At 35.9% G+C, this 23,537-nt stretch overlaps 1 non-coding gene across 1 annotated transcript; it reads right to left on the minus strand.

Moving 5' to 3' along the window:
* Window positions 1-3,120: 3,120 nt before the first annotated feature.
* On the minus strand, window positions 3,121-3,227 carry LOC113860300. The gene has a single exon (XR_003503755.1). It is a non-coding gene; the product is annotated as a small nucleolar RNA R71 (small nucleolar RNA).
* Window positions 3,228-23,537: the final 20,310 nt, after the last annotated feature.

Raw genomic sequence — 23,537 nt, forward strand, 5'->3', positions numbered from 1 at the left:
CTATGGTTGTGAAGATGTTGGAAGTGCTAATTAAAGCATGAAGTTGAAATGAAAATCTCTAAAAAAATTTTGGATAAATCCAACCCTCTTCATTTGATTTGCTTGAATTTTGATTTGCTTGAGGACAAGCAAAAGTTTAAGTTTGGGGTTGTGATGAATCCACTTTTTATTATATTTTTACTTGTCTTTTTGGTGCTCTTTGATAGAAAAAATGGACTTAGATAGTGCAAATAATATAGAAATCACATTTTGAGTAAATATCATAGGTTTATTAATTTTTGGTTAATTTGCATTTAATTACATAGATATAGATTGCAATTTTAATTATCTTGATAATTTTGCAGAGGACCCAAGTTAATTCTGAGATATCTTGACCCTTGGATGAAAGTTGCCTCCAAAATAGCCACTTTTAGGACCAAAAGTGGCAACTACAGCAAGTCTAGGCATTAAAGGTTCAAAAGTAGCCACTTTCAAGTCCAAAAGTGGCAACTCCAGAGACCTCTAGGGACGCCAAATTGGAAGCATTTTGTGCGTGGCCACTATTGCCTTTCATAGTGGCTACGCGCATCCAAAGTTCCCACTTTCAAGTCCAATAGTAGCAACTCCAGGAAGCCAGGGATGCCACTCTCTGAAGCATGATGCGCGTGGCCACTATTGCCTTTCAAAGTGGCTACGCGCATCCAAAGTTCCCACTTTCAAGTCCAATAGTGGCAACTCCCGAGAATTGACAAACTTACGAGAATTGCGCGTGGACACTTTCAAGGCCCAAAGTGGACACTTTCAAAGGCAAAAGTGGACACTTTGCTGACATGTCATCCACTATAAATAGATTTTAGGAATTAGGGTACGGGACTTTTTTGACACTTTACACAATTTTTCCTTTGCCAAATTTAGACATTTTCCCAGAACATTGGAGTCTTGGGTGACAGCCAAGGGTCCTCTATAGGTTTTAATTTCCAATTTCCCTTTTGATTTTGGTTGAATTTACATTAATGTTACTTACGTTCTTTCATTTCTTTCTTTCATTTGTGAAGCCCATCCACATGGAGGGCTAAACTTCCTTGTAATTCCTAGTCAATGCACATGAATCTTGAATTCTTGGGATTAATTGCAATACAAATATTTCTTTCCTTGAATTTATTGACCCCAATCTTTGAATGAAATGGAATTTGCATGAAGGGAACATTGCTTAATGAACCCTAAATTACCCAACGAAATTCTAATTCAAAATTGCTTAATTTTGATTAATCCTTGAGGTTGCTTAATCTTAGGGATAGAGATTGGAGCCCATTAAGATGCTTAATTTTAATTGGGATGTTAAAGTTAATTTTTGCTTGTTAGATTAACTTAATTCAAGGGAAAGAAAGGGGATTATTGAATCATTTGAAAGAATAATGATGGAACTCATTGATTGACTAGGAATTACTCATTTTAATTGATTGAATTTCACTAGTTTACATTTTGCTCTTGATTAAAATCTGGAAATTGACAAACCTCCCCCCAATTTACTTGCTTTAAAATATATGTTCACACTTGTTTGATGTATGTTCCCAACCAAAAATTCCTTGGAGACGACCTAGGACAACACCCTAGTATTGCATTTGTTTCTTTACATATTTGATGAGGATTAACGACAATCTTTTGCATGACGAGTAGCTAAATTCGTATTCATCACTAACTCATATCAGAGAAGCAAATCCAACTTCCATTGGTAAATGGTCCTCTTTCATTAACCATAGGAATTTTCATTCACAGAGTGCAATAACAGCAGAATTAACAATTCAATTAATCTACGAACTCAAATTTTAGAAGAAAACGTCTAGTCAATACATCAATTCAAGTTCCATAAACTCATAACTACGAAGAATTAAGCATACATTGCAACAGAGAAAAAGAAAGAAGGAGAAGAAGAGAAGAAATGCAGAGAAGCCATCTCCACGAGCTCCAATCCAATGCCTCTTCTTGGAGCTTTGAAATTCAACCCTAATCCTCTCTCTCACTCTCTCTCAAGGAGAATCTAACAGAAAAAATGGAAAATGAACAAAAGACCCCAAGTTCTGAGCTTAAAATAGGTATTTATAGAAATCCCGATTATGTGCATTATCACTCTTGCTGATAAGAGTGGCCACGCAGGAGCTTATGTAGTTGCTGAAAACTGGAACTATCACTTTCGCTACTAAGAGTTACAACGTAGGAGGTCGAGTGGTTGCGCGTGATCACTTTCGAGAGCAAGAATGACCACACACAACTTGCCTTGATACACTCCTCTCTGTAACATCCACTTTCGCTGGTAAAAGTGGTAACACAGAGCTTGCTGAAATTTTGCCTTCTCTGGAACACTCACTTTCGCCAGCAAGACTGTTAACGCAGAGCTCGCTAAAATTTTGCCTTCTCTGGAACACTCACTTTCACCAGCAAGAGTGTTAACGCAGAGCTTGTTCTTCTGGGTAACTCTTTGGAACACTCACTTTTGCTGGTAAGAGTGACCACGCCCAGACTCCCTTTCTCTTTTAAGCTCTGGAATGATCACTTTCACTGGTAAAAGTGTTAACGCCTAGTGTGTATTCCTCTTTGATGTCTGGAGTGATCACTTTCACTGACAATAGTGATCACACCCAACTTGTATTCCATTGTTCTTGTGTTTCGGAGTCCAGAATTGCTATTCTTCCTCTTTCTTTCCATTGATCTTCCATTTCCATGACTTTTGCTCAGATTATTCCTACAAAAACAAGATTAATTTCTTAAGATCTAAGCATAAATTCCACAAATGCTAAAATAATTACATATTAAAAGAAAACTTTCAATCATTCTATTTTTCTGAATTTTTTTGCTTTTCTTATATATTTTCCTTATCAAATGGGTTAGAAATACACTAAAATATTAGTAAAAATATGGATTCATCAAAGACCCCAATGCTCACATTGCAAATTTTCTGGAGATTTGTGATACTTTCAAGATTAATGGAGCTACTGATGATGCAATCTGCTTGAGGCTATTTCCATTCTCTCTCATGAGCAGAGAAAAACAGTGGTTGAACTCTCTCCCGTGAGTATCTATCACTTCATGGGAGGCCATGGCAGAAAGTTCTTAGCAAAGTATTTCCCTCCCACAAAAACTGCCAAGATGAGGAATGATATCTCTTCCTTTTACCAGTTGGAGTCAGAGACTTCATATGATACATGGGAGAGGTTTAAGGAATTGCTACGGAAGTGCCCACATCATAGGATTCCAGACTGGCTTCAAGTGCAAACCTTCTACAATGGGTTGACCCAGCCACAAGACAAATGATAGATGCTACAGCTCGGGGCACTTTGAATAGCAAGACACCAAGGGCTGCACAAGAACTGTTTGAAGAAATGGCAATGAACAGCTATCTGTAGTGACCCAAAGTCACAAAAAACTCTAATACCAACTTTATAACCTGACAGTTCAGAAAACACCAAAATCTGGTAATATTTTTTTTTCTTCCTTCATAGAGTTTACAAGTATAATCCCCTTTCTCTGAGAGAGAGTTAACATGCATATAACTTCCTAATCTCATCATTCCATAACTCAATTTCAATAGTATAGCAATATCAGATCATCACAGCTCAACATCTGAAAACATCCAAATATATTAAACTTCAATTCAGCGAAATAGTCAAGTACTTAATAAACAAAACGGTCAACATAATCCAAATACAACATAACATAAATAGACCAACTTCCTAAGAGCAGTTCCCCTAATACATAAATAAATAAACAGACATCAATAATAAGGCGAGTAATCCTCGATGGGATCAGACGCTTCAGAAGATGTCGGGGAAGCAGAGCTAGAGGAAGTAGTCACGTTATGACCTCCACCATTCTCCTCCATCATTCCAGTTGTGCGAGGAGGTGAACGAGTAGTAGTAGGTGGAACAAAGGTAGATGGGTATGCAGGGTGCCTATAAGATGGCATAGTAGTATACCTAATGGAGGATTCCACCACATGGATATCCCTCTCCATTGGCACAGGTGGGGAAGTAGGAGTCATAAAAGGAAATGGCATAGGCGCAGGGGCTGGTCTAGCAGTAGGAGTACGGGGGTCAATCAACATAGGTGTCGGGGAAGCAAACAAAGCAGGATAAGGTAACTGAGTGTCACCAGGAGGGACAGAAAAAACAATCTCAACAGGGGTGTTGGCAGTATACTGGGTGATCCACGAACCTCCACTCTCCAATCTATGAATCACTCGTGCGAATCCGCAGAAAATACTCTGCTGAGCCGCAGAGTCGAACACCCACATATCCTCCTCAAAAGGAAGGACCCACACCTTTACCTTGTTCCTGTCTATCTATATATATAAAAGAAGAGCAATACAAGACAACACAAATAGAGTGGTGAGTTCTCCAAACACAAACATTATTCAATAGCCATACCCCAAGGAAGGCGGCGTCATAGTCACAATTCAATCCATCTATCAACATTCAGCATCATCAATGTTCAATCATATAATAGGGTGATAAATATAATCATAATCATAGCCAATCACACAAGTATTCAATCATTTCTAATAGTAATGCACATGATGCATGAATGTAGGTTTCGATCTCACCCATATAGTCACTCATATGTTAATAGCATGCAAATGATGCATAGGGATCCCATTCCTCTATAACTAGCGACTTGCCCAACTTTTAGCATAGAGATAGATAGATAGATTCAAGTCGTATGGCGATCGGAGGACTCCATTCCCTACTCTACACAGTGATATCATAGATAGAAATAGAATAATAGCACATCATTGATGTGTAGTGCCATCCGACACGTTCAGGAGTAGACCTCTATGACCCTAGTATTATGGAGTTCACGTCAGGTTTGGCTAAGGTCTTGCAAGCGGGTCATAACCCGGCTACAGGGAGCTCAGCTGCCATGTGCCACTTAGGTCAGATGTTCCCCCTTTTGCCACCCCCAGAAGGTTTACTTTGGACCAAACTTCTAATACCTACAGTTGTGCCTCTGTAATGCCATCAAGTCGTTTCACAAGATAATATATGATGCATGGAGTAGCATTTTTTTGCTTTCTTGTGATAGTTTTCTCATTTCATTTCATTTAGCCACTTGGGGCTATTGCAAGTCACCATGGACTTAGAATCATAGCATATAGCATACAGCTAGAAGTCATCATAGACTTAGCAACATGGATAGATAATTTCCATGAGTCACATGCCTTAGCATGGATAGATAGATACCATGAGTTTCATAATAAATCTCACTAAGTTCGTAATAATTTCAAGATAATATATTTCAGGAACTCAGAGCATAACATAGATTTCTCATCATAATTTCATAATCTCATGGTTTTATAATTTCACACTCATGGATAATTTTAGTGCATTACATAATATATTGGACCACAGCTTAGGCAAATCATTCAAGCCTTCATAATTCATTTCTTTTTTCTCAATTTACTCTTTCTTTCATATTTCAAGTCCAATCTCTCTTTCAATTTAGCACAATCTCATTCCTCAATCCTTGTAAACTCACCACTCAAGTACATCCTAACCTTTACATTTATTTCCATCAATCTCTAACACCTTCTAAACCATAAATCATTCCACTCAAACTCTTGCTCTCTTGATTTCTTCCTCTCGATTTTTCTCTCCATGAAAGAACAAATCATCAAACTTAATTCCTCTCTAAACCATCAATTAAACAGGTTAATTCACAATAGTCCAAGGGTATTACCTCTCGATTTTTCACTCTTTTCTTACATTGTCACTTGCTGATTTTTCGTTCTCAATACTCAACCACTCACAAAACAATTAGATCATAGCACTTCTAATAATCCCAATCATATTCATGGTCCATTTCCATCAAACAGCCCTCAAGGGCACTAGATCATCAAGATCACAACATTATATAATCATTTTTGCTGCAGCTTAATATAATTCATCAATTCTTTTAGAGTGAAATGTAAATGATGCATGTGATGCTCTCAAATAGTAATTCCATAGCATGATTCATAATGGATAGTAAGCAATCCAAGTTTTCATCCAAGCATCACTTCAAACATACCTCAAAGTTTTCCAAACACAATTATCAAGGATGAATAGTACATACCTCACATCATTCACATTTTTCCAGTAATTCACTCAAGTAAATTTCATGAATTTCCACATCAAAATCAAGTAAATTCAAGTCTTGTACTAATTTTCATCCAAGGTCAATCATGCAAAATTTACAAGCAACCATCAACCTCTCAAACAAGTAATTTCATGGTTCAATCAAATCAAGTCATGGCAAGACACTTTCAATTTCATTTTTGCTTCCTTACACAAGACAAGGCATACAAGATATTTTCTAATTTTTTGCAACACTTTAAATGCCAAAACCGAGACCATCCAAGCAATTTTCCCTTTTTCTTTTATGAAATTAATTCCAATGAATCATACCAATCCTTTTCAAATATTCCAAGGTTTCAAAATATATAAATTTCAACCTTTTTCCTCATAATAATCAAAACTGTCCAGCCTTTTAAAACTCATTTTTTGTCAAGTTCAAAATAAGCAAAATAGGGAAAAATCAACATGCAAACACAAGGTTTCATTATCCAAGTGCAGAACTTTTATTTTCAAAAGATGTTCATAATTATAAGGACAAAACGGAGACAACACAAGGCCAATTTAGCATTCAAACTCTTAGAATCATGAAAGAAACTCTTTTTATAAAATCAAGCTTGGTAACAAGATGTCAAAGACATACAGGCTCACGGTTCTAAGGTCTCAAAGGGTAGATTATCATTTATTCAAGAGATTTAGCAAGGCAACCTCAAAACTGAGACATGCACAAGGGATTTCCAACACATTTCAAGCTCAAAATTTCGTACAAAGGAAGAATACCCCATGCAAGGGTCAAAAACTCAAACTTTCTAAAAGATTTCTTCATGCAAAACATAAACCGAGACTTTAGAAGTGAGGGAAGTGATTTACAAGGTGAAAACTCAACATGCAAATGAAGGGAATTGTCATCCAAGCTCATGGTTCCATGGCTACAAGGGTAGATCATCATTTGAACAAGAAATCCAGCAAAATAAGTGTAAAACCGAGACATGCACAAGGAGGAAACAACATGCAATTGTCAAAAATGCAAGCTTTCAAGGGGATTACCTCATTCACACATAAAACCGAAAAGTTAGAGGTAATTAAAGTGAAAAATTGAGTGGAACTCAACATGCAAATGGTACAATGAACTTGTCTAGAATTTTTGAAGATAAAAATGAAATCTTTTCAAGGTTTTCACCAGTTTAACCAAGGGAAAGTAAATAAAATGCATAAAGGTGAGAACTCCCCCTTGCCTCTGAGTTTTGGGCGTGAAATGATGGGAGAAAGGGCTGAAAATGGTGGATCTCTAAAGGGAGCTTGTTGAACCAAAAAAACAGCAACAAGGATCTTCAAATTTCTCCTCCAAAATGAGCTCCTTCCACACGAAAATTGGAGGAAAGGTGGAGGAAGATGTTGATGATGTAGAGGTGGTGTGTTTGGGTGGTTTGGATGAGGAATTTGTGAGGTTTGTGGGCTTGAGCCTCTCGGTTTTCTTGAGAGAGTTGAGAATGAGAAATGAGAAAGCAAGTGAAGAGAATGAGAGAGTTTTCGGATTTTGGGTAGTAAAGTGAGTAAATGGTTTAGTTTGCCAATTTATATGGAGGGTTTAAGTTTAGATTGGCCAATTGCCACTAAACACTTACGGTTTGGCTTACTTGGCAAGGTTCCAAAGTTTAAAAACTGCACATGGCTTAATTGGTGCAAATTGAAGTGAAATTGGTACAAATGGTGCAAGAAAAGGGTGTTACAGTTTTTTATGTAGGAATAGTGAATTTTTAGGGAAACTTGCAAGCAAAGTTAGTACATTTTGGCAAGCAAAATGCATGAAATAGTTTAGGGCTGCATGCACACGGTTTTGGTGGGGCAATTTCCAAAAATTAGTACAAAATTCCAAGGTTAAGATTTTGGGCAGCAAATGCATGAAATTTGATTGCCCAGAAAAGAATGCAACATGACTAGGTTGACATGTGGACGAGACATTTGATGTGGTGCTAAATTCAAGAAAAGGTAATTGATTAAAGTAATCATGGTGTTGGTATTTGATGGCACGAGCTTTTGCTACTCGTTATGCACAAAGATTGTCGTTAATCCTCATCAAATATGCAAAGAAATGAATGTAGTACTAGGGTGTTGTCCTAGGTCGTCTCCAAGGAATTTTTGGTTGGGAACATACATCGAACAAGTGTAAACATAGATTTTAAAGCAAGTAAATTGGGGGGAGGTTTGTCAATTTCCAGATTTTAATCAAGAGAAAAATGTAAACTAGTGAAATTCAATCAATTAAGAAGAGTAATCCCTAGTCAATCAATGAGTTCTATCCCTATTCTTTCAAATGATTCAATAATTCTCTTTTCTTCCCTTGAATTAAGTTAATCTAACAAGCAAAATTAACTTTAGCATCCCAATTAAAATTAACCAATCTTAATGGGCTCCAATTACTATCCCTAAGATTAAGCAATCTCAAAGATTAATCAAAATTAAGCAATTTTGGATTAGAATTTCGTTTGGGTAATTTAGGGTTCATTAAGCAATGTTCCCCTCATGTAAATTTCATTTCATTCAAAGATTGGGGTTAATAAATCCAAGGAAAGAAAGAGTAATATTGCCATTAAACCCAAGAATTCAAGAACCATATGAGTTGACTAGGAATTACAAGAAAATTTAGCCCTCCATATGGATGGGCTTCACAAATAAAAGAAGGGAATGCAAAAACGTAAACAACATTAATGTAAACTCAATGAGAATCAAAGGGAAATTAGAAATTAAAACCTATAATGGACCCCTGGTTGTCACCCAAGACTCCAAAGCTCTGGAAAGAAAAATGTCCTAATTTGGCAAAGAGAATGAAAGAAAAATAAAAGTTCAAGTCCCCGTACCCTAATTCCTAAAATCTATTTATAGTGGAGGACATGTCAGCAAAGTGCCCACTTTTGCCTTTGAAAGTGTCCACTTTGGCTCTTAAGAGTGCCCACGCGTATGTACGTTGGCTTGCAAATTCTCTGGAGTTGCCACTTTTCATGCTGAAAGTAGCTAGTTTGGACGCGCGTAGTCACTATGAAAGGAAATAGTGTCCACGCGCATCTTGCTTCCCAAATGGCATCCTTGGAGCTTTCTGGAGTTGCTACTATGAAGGTTGAAAGTGGCTACTTTGGGGTCAACTTTCATCCAAGGGCCAAGATTTCTCAAAATTAGCTTGGGGACTTTGCAAAATTATCAAGATAATTAAAATTGCAATCTATATCTATGTAATTAAATGCAAATTAACCAAAAATTAATAAACTTATAATATTTACTCAAAATGTGATTTCTGTATTATTTGCACTATCTAAGTCCATTTTTTCTATCAAGGAGCACCAAAAAGGCAAGTAAAAATATAATAAAAAGTGGATTCATCACAACCCCAAACTTAAACTTTTGCTTGTCCTCAAGCAAAGCAAATCAAAATTCAAGCAACTTAAATAAAGAGGGTTGGATTTATCCAAAAAAAAATTTTTTCAAAAATTTTCATTTTAACTTTATGCTTTAATTAGCACTTACAACATCTTCACAACCATAGACTCATTCAACAGAGGAATCATATTCATGTCAAATATTCCATGCAAAGTCCCACTAAATTGAAACAAAAGAATCAAACAAGTAATTACGATTCAAGAGCTATTAGCTAATATACAAAAATCGGGGCGTTACACTATCAATGGAGCTCCACTCGATCCAAACCTACGAAATCTGCTGGGATCTATAGTCTTGATGCAGTAACATCCTTGACAATGCAAGTTGAAGCCTTAGGGAAGAAGATTGATGGTTTATCTATTAACCATCAAGTTACTCTGGTAATGAGAAGTGATATTTACGGAGGAGGCCACCCTAATCATGAGTGCCAAGCTACTCAAGAAGAACATGCCAATGTAATAGGAAATAGACCACCTTACCAAAATTATAATGGCATGAATAATTCATGCTGGAGGAATTATGCCAATCCACCATGGAACAACAACTAACAGCCAATGCAGAACAACACACTCTAAGGATTTCAACAAACTTCACATCCACCACCGCCCCCAACTGAAAAGAAGTCAAACCTTGAGGAGTTGATGACCAAATTCATTCAAACTTCAGAATCTCGGTTCCAATCCACCGAGATAGTACTAAGAAATCAACATGCCTTTAATCAGTTGGGTCAAATTTCTAGACTCATCTTAGAAAGACCCCACGGGAGCTTGCCTAGCAATACTGAGACTAATCCTAAGGAGCAGGTCAAGGCAGTAACATTAAGAAATGGCAAAACATTACAAAAGAAGGGGAAGCAAGAAGTAGAGAGAGCTGCAGTTGAAGAGGAGACTGTGGAACAGCCCCCTGCTATGAAAGAGTTCATACCTCCACTCCCCTACCTAGCAAGATTGAAGAAGGACAAGGATGATGAACAATTTGGTAAATTTCTTTCCTTGTTTCGTCAACTTTATATCAATTTACCGTTTGTTGATGCTTTGGCACAGATGCCCAAATACGCAAAATTTCTAAAGGATCTACTGTCCAAAAGAACAAGCTGGAGGAATTGGCCACGATAACTCTAAATAAAGAATTCTTAGCAATCCTGCAAAACAAGATGCCCAAAAAATTAATGGATTCAGGGAGTTTTACTCTTCCTTGTCTCATTGGTAGATTGATAGTTGATAAGGCTTTGGCTGATCTAGGTACTAGCATTAATTTGATGCCATATTCTGTTTTTAAGAAATTAGGTTTGGGAGAACCTAGGCCAACTAGGATGAGTATTCAATTAGCTGATAGGTCAGTTAAATATCCTAGAGGTATTATTAAAGACGTGCTTGTAAAAGTAGACAAATTTATTTTTCCTGTTGATTTTGTAATTCTTGATATGGATGAGGATACTGATGTCCCCTTGATCTTAGGTCGCCTTTTTTTAGCTACTGCGAAAGCCATAATTGATGTGAGTGATGGAAAGCCACTTTCAAAACTCCTGAAGTAATGAAAAAGTCCTTAAAACAAGATGATTCCTATTTCTTCCTTAATGTAATTGATGACTTTGTTTCTAACTGTGCACAGGAACTCTTGATGTCAGACCCATTGGAAAGGAGCTTAGTTCATGAAGAAGGAAAAGATGACATGAGCATGCTAACTCGAGAACAGTGGTGTCATTTAGAATCCACTGGACCCTTGTTGAGAAGGAGGAAATTTGAAGTTCTAGAGCAGAATTTAGAGAAACAACCCAACCCGTCCACTGATGAATCACCAGATGTAGAATTAAAGGTCCTACCTGAACATCTGGAGTACGCCTTTTTGGAAGATGGTTGCAAGTTATCAGTTATCATTGCTTCAGATTTAACACAAGAGCAAAAAGACCAGCTGCTGAATGTACTTCGAGAGCACAAGAAAGCAATAGCATGGAAGATCTTTGACATAAGAGGGATTAGCCCTTCTTTTTACACTCACAAGATTTTGATGGAGTCTGATTACTCGATGCTGGAATGATCTACCCCATCTCGGATAGTCCTTGGGTGAGCCCGGTGCAAGTCGTTCCACAGAAAGGGGGAATGACTGTGGTGCCCAATGAGAAGAATGAGTTGGTGCTTACTAGGACTGTTACTAGATGGAGGGTTTGTATTGACTACCGAAAACTGAATGATGCCACAAGGAAAGACCACTTCCTTCTCCCATTCATTGACCAAATGCTGTAGCGTCTTTCAGGCCATATGATTTACTGTTTCTTGGATGGGCTCTCAGGATACTTCCAAATTCCTCCTTTTTCTCATAAATTTGCAGTACTTCATTGTATTGGGAACATGGAAGAAATAGCCGCGGAGGGATTTCCAGTTGCTTCATGAACTTAATAAGCTTCTCTTCATGCTCTTCATTTCCTTGACGTGCAGAACATCGTGTCTTGCTGCTGTACTTAGGTTTCTCCCTTGAATATACAATGATGTAATATTTATATTTCAACTACTTAGGAAATGGCTTTAACTCAGATGCAGGGGGCAGCTTTAAAGAAGGAGGCAGTGTAAAAATTGGAGCTGAATATGTCGTGGATGCATCATGATTTACTTTTTCAGAATCTGCAATAGCTGCATCAAAATCACCATAAACATATGTATCAATCTCAACACAAATGCTACATTTTGCAGAATCATTACATGCATCGTAAGTAAAGGAATCAGAATAATTGGCTAAGTTAGGATAATCAATATAATATGAAAACTCAGCCAAATTATCATCCACTAAAGTATCTAACAAATCAATCTGGCAAACTGAATGAAATGAGTGAGGAACAGTTTGCTCAAAATGTTCTACTGCATTAGTAGCAGTAGCATGAGGAGTAGAAGCAAATTCTACACTTGCTGAACAGCAATCACTTCCTGGAGCGGTAGCATTAGGATCTTCATCCATTAGTTGCTGCTCTTGAGAGTTTTGAATGGCCTTTCCTAATCTTAAGGTGGTGGCACTAACATTCTTTAGATTGACAACTGGTTGTGTAGATAGATTACCAGAACCTTGAGATTGGAAGTGATTCAAAGTGGAAGCCAACTGTCCAATCTGATTTCCCAAGTTTTGTATAGTTGCTTATGTTCTCTCCTGGCAATTCAGATCATTAACTGCCATTTCCCTCATCAATTCTTCCAAGGAAGGCTCACTCTTGCAAGGTGCAGCAATTTGTGGGGGAATTTGATGTTGTTGCTGCTATGTAAAATTTCCCCATTTCAAGTTCGGATGACTCATCTTGTAACACCCTAAATTTTCTTCACTCTATAAATGATTGTTGAATTATATAAACCTTATTGAATAAAATATAAGTAGAATATAGAGACTCTAGAACTAAAATTTTCTTTAACAAAATTTATCAAAATGAGTCTGATCGGTAAAGAATCGAGTAATATAAAAAGAAAATAAATATGTAAACTTTTTAAGACTATCTATGATAATTTTATATGATTTTAAAAAGATCCAAAAATGGAACATAAACAAAATTGTAAAATTTGACCAAAATGACCAAACTATCCCTAAAAACACCTAGAATGGAGGCCCTTTTTGGGCAAACAAATGAATGAGATAAATTCTAAAATTTTTATGGTAAGTTATTGGGCCAAATAAGGTTATGTAAATTCAAGAAGCAAGCCAAAAATCCAAGTACAAAATTCAAACCAAATTCCTCAAAAATAGCCCACATGTGATATGGAAAATGACCCATTTTGTGCCAAAAACTTGCAAAATTTGTAACCTATCCAACCCAATTCAATTTGCACGTTTTCTTGGCTTGAAAGAGAAGCCAATTGACCAGTAAATTAAGCATGAAAGAAGTTGGAAGGAATTAGCCAATAAGAACGAAAGGCAAGTCAAGCAAGTCAAGGTTTCATGATTAAGATTTTGAATAAGTGCAAGACTCAATTTCCATCTAATTTTGAACTTAGGAACCATGACTACCCAGCCAAATGGGACTAGAAGATACATTCTAAAGTAACTAAAAGAATTAGAAAGCAACCAAGAGGATTTGAGTACAATTGGATAAGGAATCTTAAGGACAAGAGTCATGATGGAGGGCAATTTTGGCATTAGGAAAGATGGCCATGTGTAGACTTATGAGAGAAGCTTTAATTGGACCCCAAATTAAATCTCCACACTTGCTACAAGAGGGAGTAACTGTGAGGGGCCAAGGGAGGGAGAGAGAGAGAAAGAAGCCAGATGTTTTTATAAACTCCTTACTTAGAAAGAAGGTTACTTTCACATAAGAATGGAGCAACCATGCAAGGGAGAGAGAGTTTCCAAACTAAACAATCTTCAGCAACCTTCAAACACTTCTACAATCAGTCTCACACCTATCTCTTGAACTCCATGAAGTTGAATCATCCATCAACTTACCATAAAAATCCTAAAGTAGACAATAAACCCCACAAAATCCACAAAGCAATCAACTTTCTTGATGGAAGCCTTGATCACGTGGAAGAGGAGATCAAAGGAGGTGGAAGATCAATTTCAAAAGGAGTAAAAGAGTAAGAGAAGGAAAGAAAGAGGACTTCCCAAAGATGAAGCCAAGAATCAACCAAAAATCAAGTAAGGAGGGAGTACTATTTCATAAATTAAGGGAATACTTTGTTAAATGAACTTTTGAGTCAAAGGGGAGCCTTTAACCCTTTTTGTATGATGAAAAATTGATTGAAAAAAAAATACACAAGAAAACCACTAAAATATCAAAAACAGAAAGTTTTGTAGGAAAATCGAAATTAACTGTAAAATAATATTTTAATGGAGTTTTGTTAATAAATTTGTTTGCTATGTGTTATTTTCATGAATCCATGATATATTTATGTGGATTTATTCTTTGGAATTGATTAGATGGACTTTGGGAATTTTCTATGAAATTGCATATTTTCTGTCATGGATAAATATGGGTTTTCTATAAAATTTGTTTTTAAGGGTGTATTCTAAAAATTTTCTCTTTGATATATGTTGTGTGATTTTATTTGAGGATAATTAAGTAAGATATATGATTTTCTCTTTGGTTTGGATTAGATTGGAGTTAAAAAGTATTTTTAGGACATTATTGAAGATTTTCATATTAAACTTTAATATGAAATGGACTAAAATTGGAAATTTACTATGAGGAGGACCTATGGAACCTTGAACATATTTGGAACCTCTGGACTATATGAGAAATATGATGAAAACAAATATCTAAGATTAAATTTGAAAGATTGAACCTTAACATGATGATGGACTATGATTTTGGACTAAAATATACCTTAAGAGTGCAAGACACTTGACCACATGTGTGGTAGAACCAAGAGAATATTTTAGAACTTGTGGAGACATGATTCAAGACCCATAAACTCATTAGAAACGTTCTGAACAATCTAAGAATTACCAAAAATTGAGAAAAGGACATTTTTGCAATTAACTTAAAGTAAAAGGACTAAAATGCAAATAATGTAACATATGAGAAAACCGTTGCAAAAATTATTTTTAGTATTTTATTCTTGTGTATAATTATATTTTGAAACTTTTCCCACTGGTTTTACTTTATTTGGATTTAAATTGAATTAGTTATAGTTTTTCTAAAGTTCTGCTACATGAAAATAGTATTCTTAGGGCAGTATGCCTTGATTCAATTTCGTTTTAATACCTTTATTTGGTGTTATTTTACCTTTATTTTTGTATAAAAATAGACTTATTAATGGAACTTTTCTCACTACTTTAATTTAATTTGGATTTGAAACAAAATATATATGAATTTTTGAATATTATGATGTGTGTTAATAATTTTCTGAGAACAGCTAACTATAAACTCTCTTCGTCTTAAATTACATCCATAATATTATTTTATTTATATTTTTTTACACAATTAGACTTCATAGGGAAACTATGCTCACTGAGTTTGCAGAAATTGAAGTTAAATTTAAATACGTATGATTTTCTCAATATGCTATTGTATGAGGGTACTATTTTGTGCATACTACTGAGAAACCTATTTTCTTTTTAAAATTTATAAGTGGTGTTATTTTATTATTATTTTTTTATGAAAATAGATACCATAAGGAAATATATCCACTGGTTTGATGAATTTTGGACTTAAAATAAAATAGTTATGACTTTTCTATTTGAATGATTCTGAGAAGTATGTTATTAAGAGTGACAGATAATGTTCAGGACTTGTTCTAAATTCTGGAAGCCATAAATTTTTAATTATATTTTTATATGAAACTAGATAACTAAAGTGAAATAATTCCACTAATTTCATGAGTTTTGGTGATGAATTGAATAAATTATGATTTTTCCAATATGTTGTTGTTAAATTGTGCTATTCTGTGACATGAACTGAGAAATTAAAGGACGAATTGATGTCTGGGAATATTTTTATTTTTGAAATATTTTTACATGAAATAGACATGTTAATGAGAATAATATCACTGGTCTTATGTGTTTTAGATGAGAATTGAATTTATTATGAATTTTACAATATGCTGGTTGTTTAGTGAAATGATCTGAGAACAACAGAGGTAAACTGAAACTTGATTAATTCTTTGGAAGATTTTATATTTTGACTGTAATTTTATATTACAGTAGACATTTAAAGGAAGAAAACCTTCATGATTTCATGATTTTTGGACTTGTATCGAATTAGTCATGAATTTTACAATTTAGTTCATGAAATCTGGAAAATTTTGATTGTTAGCCATGTCCATGTAATTGATTGTTCTCTTGAAATAGAGATGTTATAATGAACCTATTGGACAATTAATGGCTATGATATTATTTGTGTTGGGATTGTGAAAGAGGTTGAATACGCCATGGTACAGGCGAGGAGCAAATAGTGTTGGTCTTACCATAGGGGATAGGAGAGTGCCCAAGACTTATAGGGGACCAAGTCTAGCTAACTTGTGTCGTAGGCAATGGGAACTTTGCTAGCCTATCCTGATAGACACTAGAGCATACCAAGATTGGTTTGAGTGTAGGCTGTTGGTAGTGATCATAAAATGAGAATTGTGCACTTATGTTCTGTCTCTGGTAAAAGGAGAAGATGTACCTATGACACTAGCCGAATTGCAGACACAAAACTCCCAATCTCAACCTAAAAATAAAATGTTGGATAATTAATTAATTACTCTATGGAGAATTAACAAACAAAAGACATTAAATGATTGTGATTTGATGCTTTAATATTATTTTGTTCATTGAAGCACAAGTATGGGGTACTTGATATTGTTGATGCATGTTTTGTTCATTTAAGCATATGTATTGCCTTGTATTATTGTTTATGAATGTTTGTACTCACCCCTCTTCTTTGTTTTGTGTCCTTTGACAATCTTATGGATACAGAATGACTCTCCTCTAGATGGATCAAAGGAATAGGTGATGAGATAATTAGGGAGTAGCTTAAGATTATTGCAACTAATTACATATTTAGTGATTTGTTTTTAAGGGTCACTATGTAGACCTTTAGTTCTTTTATGATGTAATTAATTGAATGACAAGAAGAAACTTAGAAGGGTTGTAACCTATTGAGCACTATAATATTATGCCATTGTATGATATTAGTGCTTTTGTGTAAAATAGTTAGTTGATGCTATAGACATAATTGACTCTTATATATGTTATAAAAAAAAACTTGGGTATTTTCCTAAGAAGGATTGGCTCTACTATTTCCCTCCAGTTGCAGCCCAGAATTTGATAGAGAATATGGCTGCCAACTCACAACAATTTGCAACAAGGCAAAATTCTTGTATTACCAGAAATGTGAGTGAAGTCCAAGTTACTGAGTTTAGTAAGATAGAACACAAGCTTGATGAAGTGGCATCCATGGTAAAGCAATTGGCTTCCATGCAAAAGAGTGTTGCTGCATCTTCACCTTCTCCACCATCCATTCCAGCTATGCTGTGTGGCATTTGCTCAGCTACAGACCATTACACTGATAGTTGTCCTATACTGCAAGAATCTGACACTCTAGAAGGTAATCCTCAGGCTTATGCTGCAAATATTTATACTAATAAATTTCCTTTTCCAAATTCGCAGTAGCAGTCCAGTTGGGATCTATCTTCCAATAGATACAACCCAGGCTAGAGGAACCATCCAAATCTAAGATGGGGGAACAATTCTCAACAGCACAACTAGCAGCAAGGCACTCAATATCAAGCACATCATGCTGACCCAAATAGATCTAATCCACCCCAACATCAACCACAACAAGCCCAGCACCATAACCAACCATCCTCTTCACAACCAAGTGCATCCCAGAAAAATGAACCATCACTGGAGGAGCTCATGAAGCAATTGACTATGAACAACATCACTTTCCAGCAAAGGACTAAGGTTAGTATCAAGACTTTGAAGAACCAAATGGGACAACTAGCCTCATCTCTGAACCAGATGCAATCTCAAGGTTCAAGAAACCTCTCTGCACAAACTGTAGCAAATCCTAAAAATGTGAGTGCAATCACTTTGAGGTCTTGAAAAGTGATGCAAGAGCCCACAGAAAGAGAAAGAAGACCCAAGCTGTGCTTCATCTACAACTAATCTAAATGGAGAGGAAAAGGTTTAAGAACAACTAGAACCTACATCTGCCCAACCAAAGGTGGTAGACAATATTGAAAGGACAACTCCTCTCCCATTTCCTCAGAGAGTTGTCCAGCTAAGCAAAAAGATTGAAGAGGCTGAGAAAGAGATTTTAGGGACCTTCAGGAAGGTAGAGGTGAACATACCTCTACTAGATGCAATCAAGCAAATACCCAAGTACGCCAAGTTCTTGAAAGACCTATATACCCACATGAGGCAACTTAAAGGTAATGAGAAGGTAAATATAGGTAGAAATGTTTCTGTACTCTTTGAAAAACAAAGGTCCACAATGCCTGAGAAATGTAAGGACCCAGTAACATTCACTATCCCATGCATTATTGGCAATAATAGGATTGAGAATGCCATGTTAGATTTAGGAGCATCTATAAATGTCATGCCATTGTCCATTTTTACTTCACTGTCTCTTGGCCCTCTGCAGCCTACAGGTGTGGTTATTCAGTTAGCCAACAAAAGCATAACAAACCCAGTTGGGATTGTTGAAGATGTACTAGTTAAAGTAAATGATCTCAGCTTCCCAGCTGACTTTTACATTTTGGATATGCAAGAGTGAGAGTCAATGAAGAGTGCTGTACCAATCATCCTAGGAAGACCATTCTTGAAAACCGCAAGAACGAAAATTGATATACACGCCGAGACACTTACCATGGAGTTTGGAGACAACATTGTGCGCTTCAACATTCTGGACGCCATGAAGCATCCATTGGAAGAACACTCTATTTTCCAAATTAATTTGTTGGATGATTTGATAGATGATCAATTTTCTGAATTTTTAGAAGAGGATTTTGCTCTTAATTTTTCTGATTTTATAGACAATTCCATTTGTGAATACTGTAATAATTCTTCTATATGTGACAATTTTATTTCTAACATTTTAAATGTGAATTCTGCAAATTCTAATATTGAAGAAATTGGAAAATCAATAGGGGTAGAAAGTGATTTATTGGCTTCAACAAGTACAATTGAATCTAACCCCTTTGATTTGAATGTTGCAAGAATTTCTTCCACTGAAAGTGCCAAGTCACTTCCCTTTGTGGAGCAGCCTCCCACACTGGAACTTAAACCATTGCCAGAGCATCTGAAATATACCTATCTAGAGGCAAATGAGAAGCTCCCAGTGATAATCTCCACCAAGTTGAATATTAACCAAGAGGAGAAACTCCTATAAGTGATTAAGAGGCACAAGAAAGCTATAGGCTGGACCCTTGCTAATATTCCTGGAATTAGCCCCTCTCTTTGCATGCATAGAATACTATTGGAGGAGGGTGCTAAGCCAATGAGGCAGCCTCAAAGGAGGGTAAATCCCATCATTTTAGATGTGATGAAGAAAGAAGTCACCAAGTTGTTGCAAGCTAGGATTATCTACCCTATATCAGATAGCACTTGGGTCAGCCCAGTCCAAGTGGTTGATAACCATATCGCAAAGGTACCAAAAATAACTAAATTCCTCGCAAAAATATGTAGTTTAGGGAGCAACCTAGGTCATCTTTCACAAGGATGCAAACACACATTGTTTCAATATCAATTATGCAGAAAACGTTTATGTTTGGGGGAGTTTTATGATTAAATGTAGAAGATTAAATTGCAGAAAATCAAACGCAAGGAATTAAATGCAGAGAATTAAACGCAGGGAATTAAACGCATGGAATTAAATGCAGAAAATCAAACGCAGATTGTAATACACGTAATCAAATACGATCAATCTAAAAATATCAAATCGAGATCCAAAACACACAAATCCAAAGCCGAGAATGAAAATTGAATTGTTTAAATCTCTTTCGCATAACAAACAATTAATCAATTGCTTATTATACGATTAAGAACAATGCACAATTCAATCGAACAATGCTTTCTATGCAATCGCAAAAGTGTGAGATCAGAAAACAAACTCGGAGCATAAAAAACGTCTTGAACAAATGCGATCTGGACTTCAGCAGCGTAATTGAGAAGGAAACATGGAAGAAAATGTCTTAAACTTGCAGAAACTTAATCGCCTTTCAGATGTAATATGTAGAGTAATGAAAATTCGAAGTGAAAAATGCAAGAAAAGAAGAGAATGGGTAAAAAATTCAGAGGTTCTATTGGAAGCGGGAAAGTTATTACAAAACTGAAAAACAAAAAAATGAATTAAAGGTACTTCCAAATCAACCCCTGGTCTCTATAAATAGTAGTCCTAAAACAGCAAAACCAAATGGGCCAAAGCTGGGCCGAAAATAAATACAACAAAACCGCAAAACAAAAGCAAAATAAAAGCTGTACAAAAGTCAAACTAAAAGTCTAAACTTCTAAAATTCATAGAAAATAGCTCTGGACTCCAAATAGCACGATCTATATGTCCAAATTGACCACAAAACACCTCCTTCCAGCAGCCAAGTTGTGGAGCATCTTCCTTTTGAGCTCCTTCATGCCAGTAGGCCATTCATCTACATTGGCTGTAAAGAGAGCTTAACTCATATATGCCATCTTCACTAGCATGTCCATTCATGTGGGAGACATTATCAGTAACTTCATCATAGGAATCTTAAGCACCAAGAAGGACTCCCTTGTATTCCCATCCATTATCACCATGCTCTGCCAGGATGTTGGGGTATACATAGGTGAATACTAGCAGAGAATTAAAGCAGCCCTATGCATCTCCACAGCCATGGTGAAAGACATTTTTAATGCTAAGAAGACGACTGCTGACCCAGGCCTCTCCTTACCTGCTGAATATAGGAAGAGAACCCAGTTAAACCTCAGAGAACAAGTCAAGCAAATAGCATTGAGGCAGGATATGATCCATGCTGGCCAGAAATCAATGCTGACCCTCTTGGAAACTATGTCGCTTAACATAGGAAAGAAGCTGGGCATGACATCAGACCAAATTTATGACACCCCTACATTCACTGCACCTTTCCTCAGAGCAGCAGTTAACCAGGATTTACCTCCTTTCACAGCCACCACCCATGCACCTACAGCTAAGAAAGATGACAGCTCCAGTTCTCCAGAAGAGGAAAAGGAAGAAGATGATAAGGATACTAATGACAACCTTTCATCCTCCAGCTTACATGAAGACCTTATTTAGCTCCATTTTCTTTTTTGTCATAAACTTTTCTGTCATTTCCCTGTATTTATTAACTACTACTTTCCCTGTAATTATCGTACTTTACTACTTTCAGTATCATCTCTCCCTTTATTTTCTTGCATTACCCCCTTGAACAATATTTGCCGCTTTCATATATACTGTTTATAGTTTAGTTTCCATTATTATACTCTGTGCTGAATCCACCCTGCGTCTTTGTGCAGAGAATGCCCTCAGTAACATCAAGAGGAGCATGAATTTCATCTCTGAGTGTGACTCTGAAAAGAGGGTGATCTCTTTGCCTCTGTCACATTGTCTTAATCTGTTTTTCCTGCATAGTTCATAGATAAAATACAAAAAAAAAAAAAAACATTGTCATTATTTCTTTATTTTTAATGAAGTTCAGTTTTGTAATTCTGATTTTATATTCTGATTGCACTTCCCATTCAACTCTCAATCATTCTCTATTTTGTAAATAATCACCATTCCTACCATACTGAGCATATTTTCTTGTAAGGTGAACTGTACTCACATGTTGCTAAGTAATTATCATCTTTTACCATGGTAGAGAATTGAGCCTTAAAATTCTTTTCTGTGTGCACATTACATGTAATTTTGCATCTATCCTTTAGAACTTGCCCTGTTTCTTAATTGAATATGCATTGTGCAATTTTTCATCTAGATGATTGAGGCCTTCTTTGCACATACCCACCCACCCTAGAACACCCTTACACATAATTTCCCTTGTTGTACATTCCCTTCTTTTGCCTGACTTAGTCTGCAAACATAATTTTCTCCCCTTAAGAGAGGTATTTCTTTTAAGTTGCATCAAGAGTGATTGCAAGAAACTAAGTTTGGGGTGCTAATTGTGACTGTAGTTGCTTGAGGAGAAGCAAGATCTTAAGTTTGGGGTGGTGAGCATTATACATGTCAATATTACATGTCAAAAGAAAAAAAAATGCTTGAATTTGAAGAAAAGAATGATTGCCAAAGTCCAATGAATCACAAAATTGAATGAATGAAAGAAAAAGAAAAAAAAATATATAGAAATACAGCAAGGCGATTTGATAGAAAAAGAATTCCATATAAGGAAAAATAATGAAAAATATGGTGAAAGAATGTTTGAACCTCATAAATTGCATCATTTAATACATTCCCTTCTAGTTGTTGTACTCATTCACTCAAAGGAATTCCCTCCTCTTATAAACCCACTGAAGCTTTTGTCCTTCCTTGATCAAAATTGAACCTAACCTAACCTCATTTGTCACTAACAAAGCCCTTATGATAGGTGGTTCATTATATCTAAGCAAATTGAGAATATGGGCAAGCATACGGTAGGGTGAGACAAAATGCATGAATTGAGAGAAACACTTAGCCTAAAACATTAATGAGTGAAGAGCAAAACACCATCTTGTGAGCTAGATAATTTCTTTGCACTTTGTGGATTGCATAAACCTTGCTAGATTTTTGTTTCAGTTTAGTGGGACTTTGCATGAAAATAATTGATATGAGTGTGATTGCATTATTGAGTGAATCCATGATTTTAAAAATTTTGGAAGTGCCAATTGGAGTCTAAGATTGGAATGAAAATCTTTGAGAAAATTTTTTGGATAAAATCCAACCCGTTACCTTCAATTTTCTTGAGTTTTGATTTGCTTGAGGACAAGCAAAAGTTTAAGTTTGGGGTTGTGATGAATCCGCACTTTATAGATATTTTGTCTGGTTTTTCATAGAGTTTTAATAGGAAAAATAGACTTAGAGATTGTAAATAACATAAAAACCTCATTTAGGTCAAATATTATAGCCTTCTTAATTTTTGTCTTATTTTCACTAATTTTTGTGAATATATTTTGCAAATTTGATCATTTGAATAATTGTGCAGGAAATTCTAGACAAATTTTATGAATTTTTGGCTCTTGGGAAAAATATGAACTGAGAGTAATCACTCTCAGGTACCATAGTGATCACTCCATGGAGCTGATTCCAAGGGATAGGCCAGAGTAACCACTTTCAGAAGCAGCAGTGATCACTCCAGAGCTAAAGAGAACCACCAGGCCTGCGCGTAATCACTATCGTGAGTGATATATTTGATGGCTCATATTTTGTTTCCACATTTATAGTCTTACTGCATCCTTTACATGTCTTTTCATTCCTTTATTTCTTCCATTTAGTGTGTTTTTCATTTTTCACTTTAATTAGGAATTTCTTGTAAATACTTAACTTTTGTTCATGTTTTCTATTCTAACCTTTGATTACTAATTTGGCCATAACTTTTTCTGTAGATATCCTTTTTGGCTAATTCTTTTTGCATTGGATTCCTTACTTCCGGCGCTTCAATT

Source organism: Abrus precatorius, unplaced genomic scaffold (assembly GCF_003935025.1).
Source record: "Abrus precatorius isolate BTA unplaced genomic scaffold, Abrus_2018 Scaffold2, whole genome shotgun sequence".
NCBI lineage: Eukaryota > Viridiplantae > Streptophyta > Magnoliopsida > Fabales > Fabaceae > Abrus > Abrus precatorius.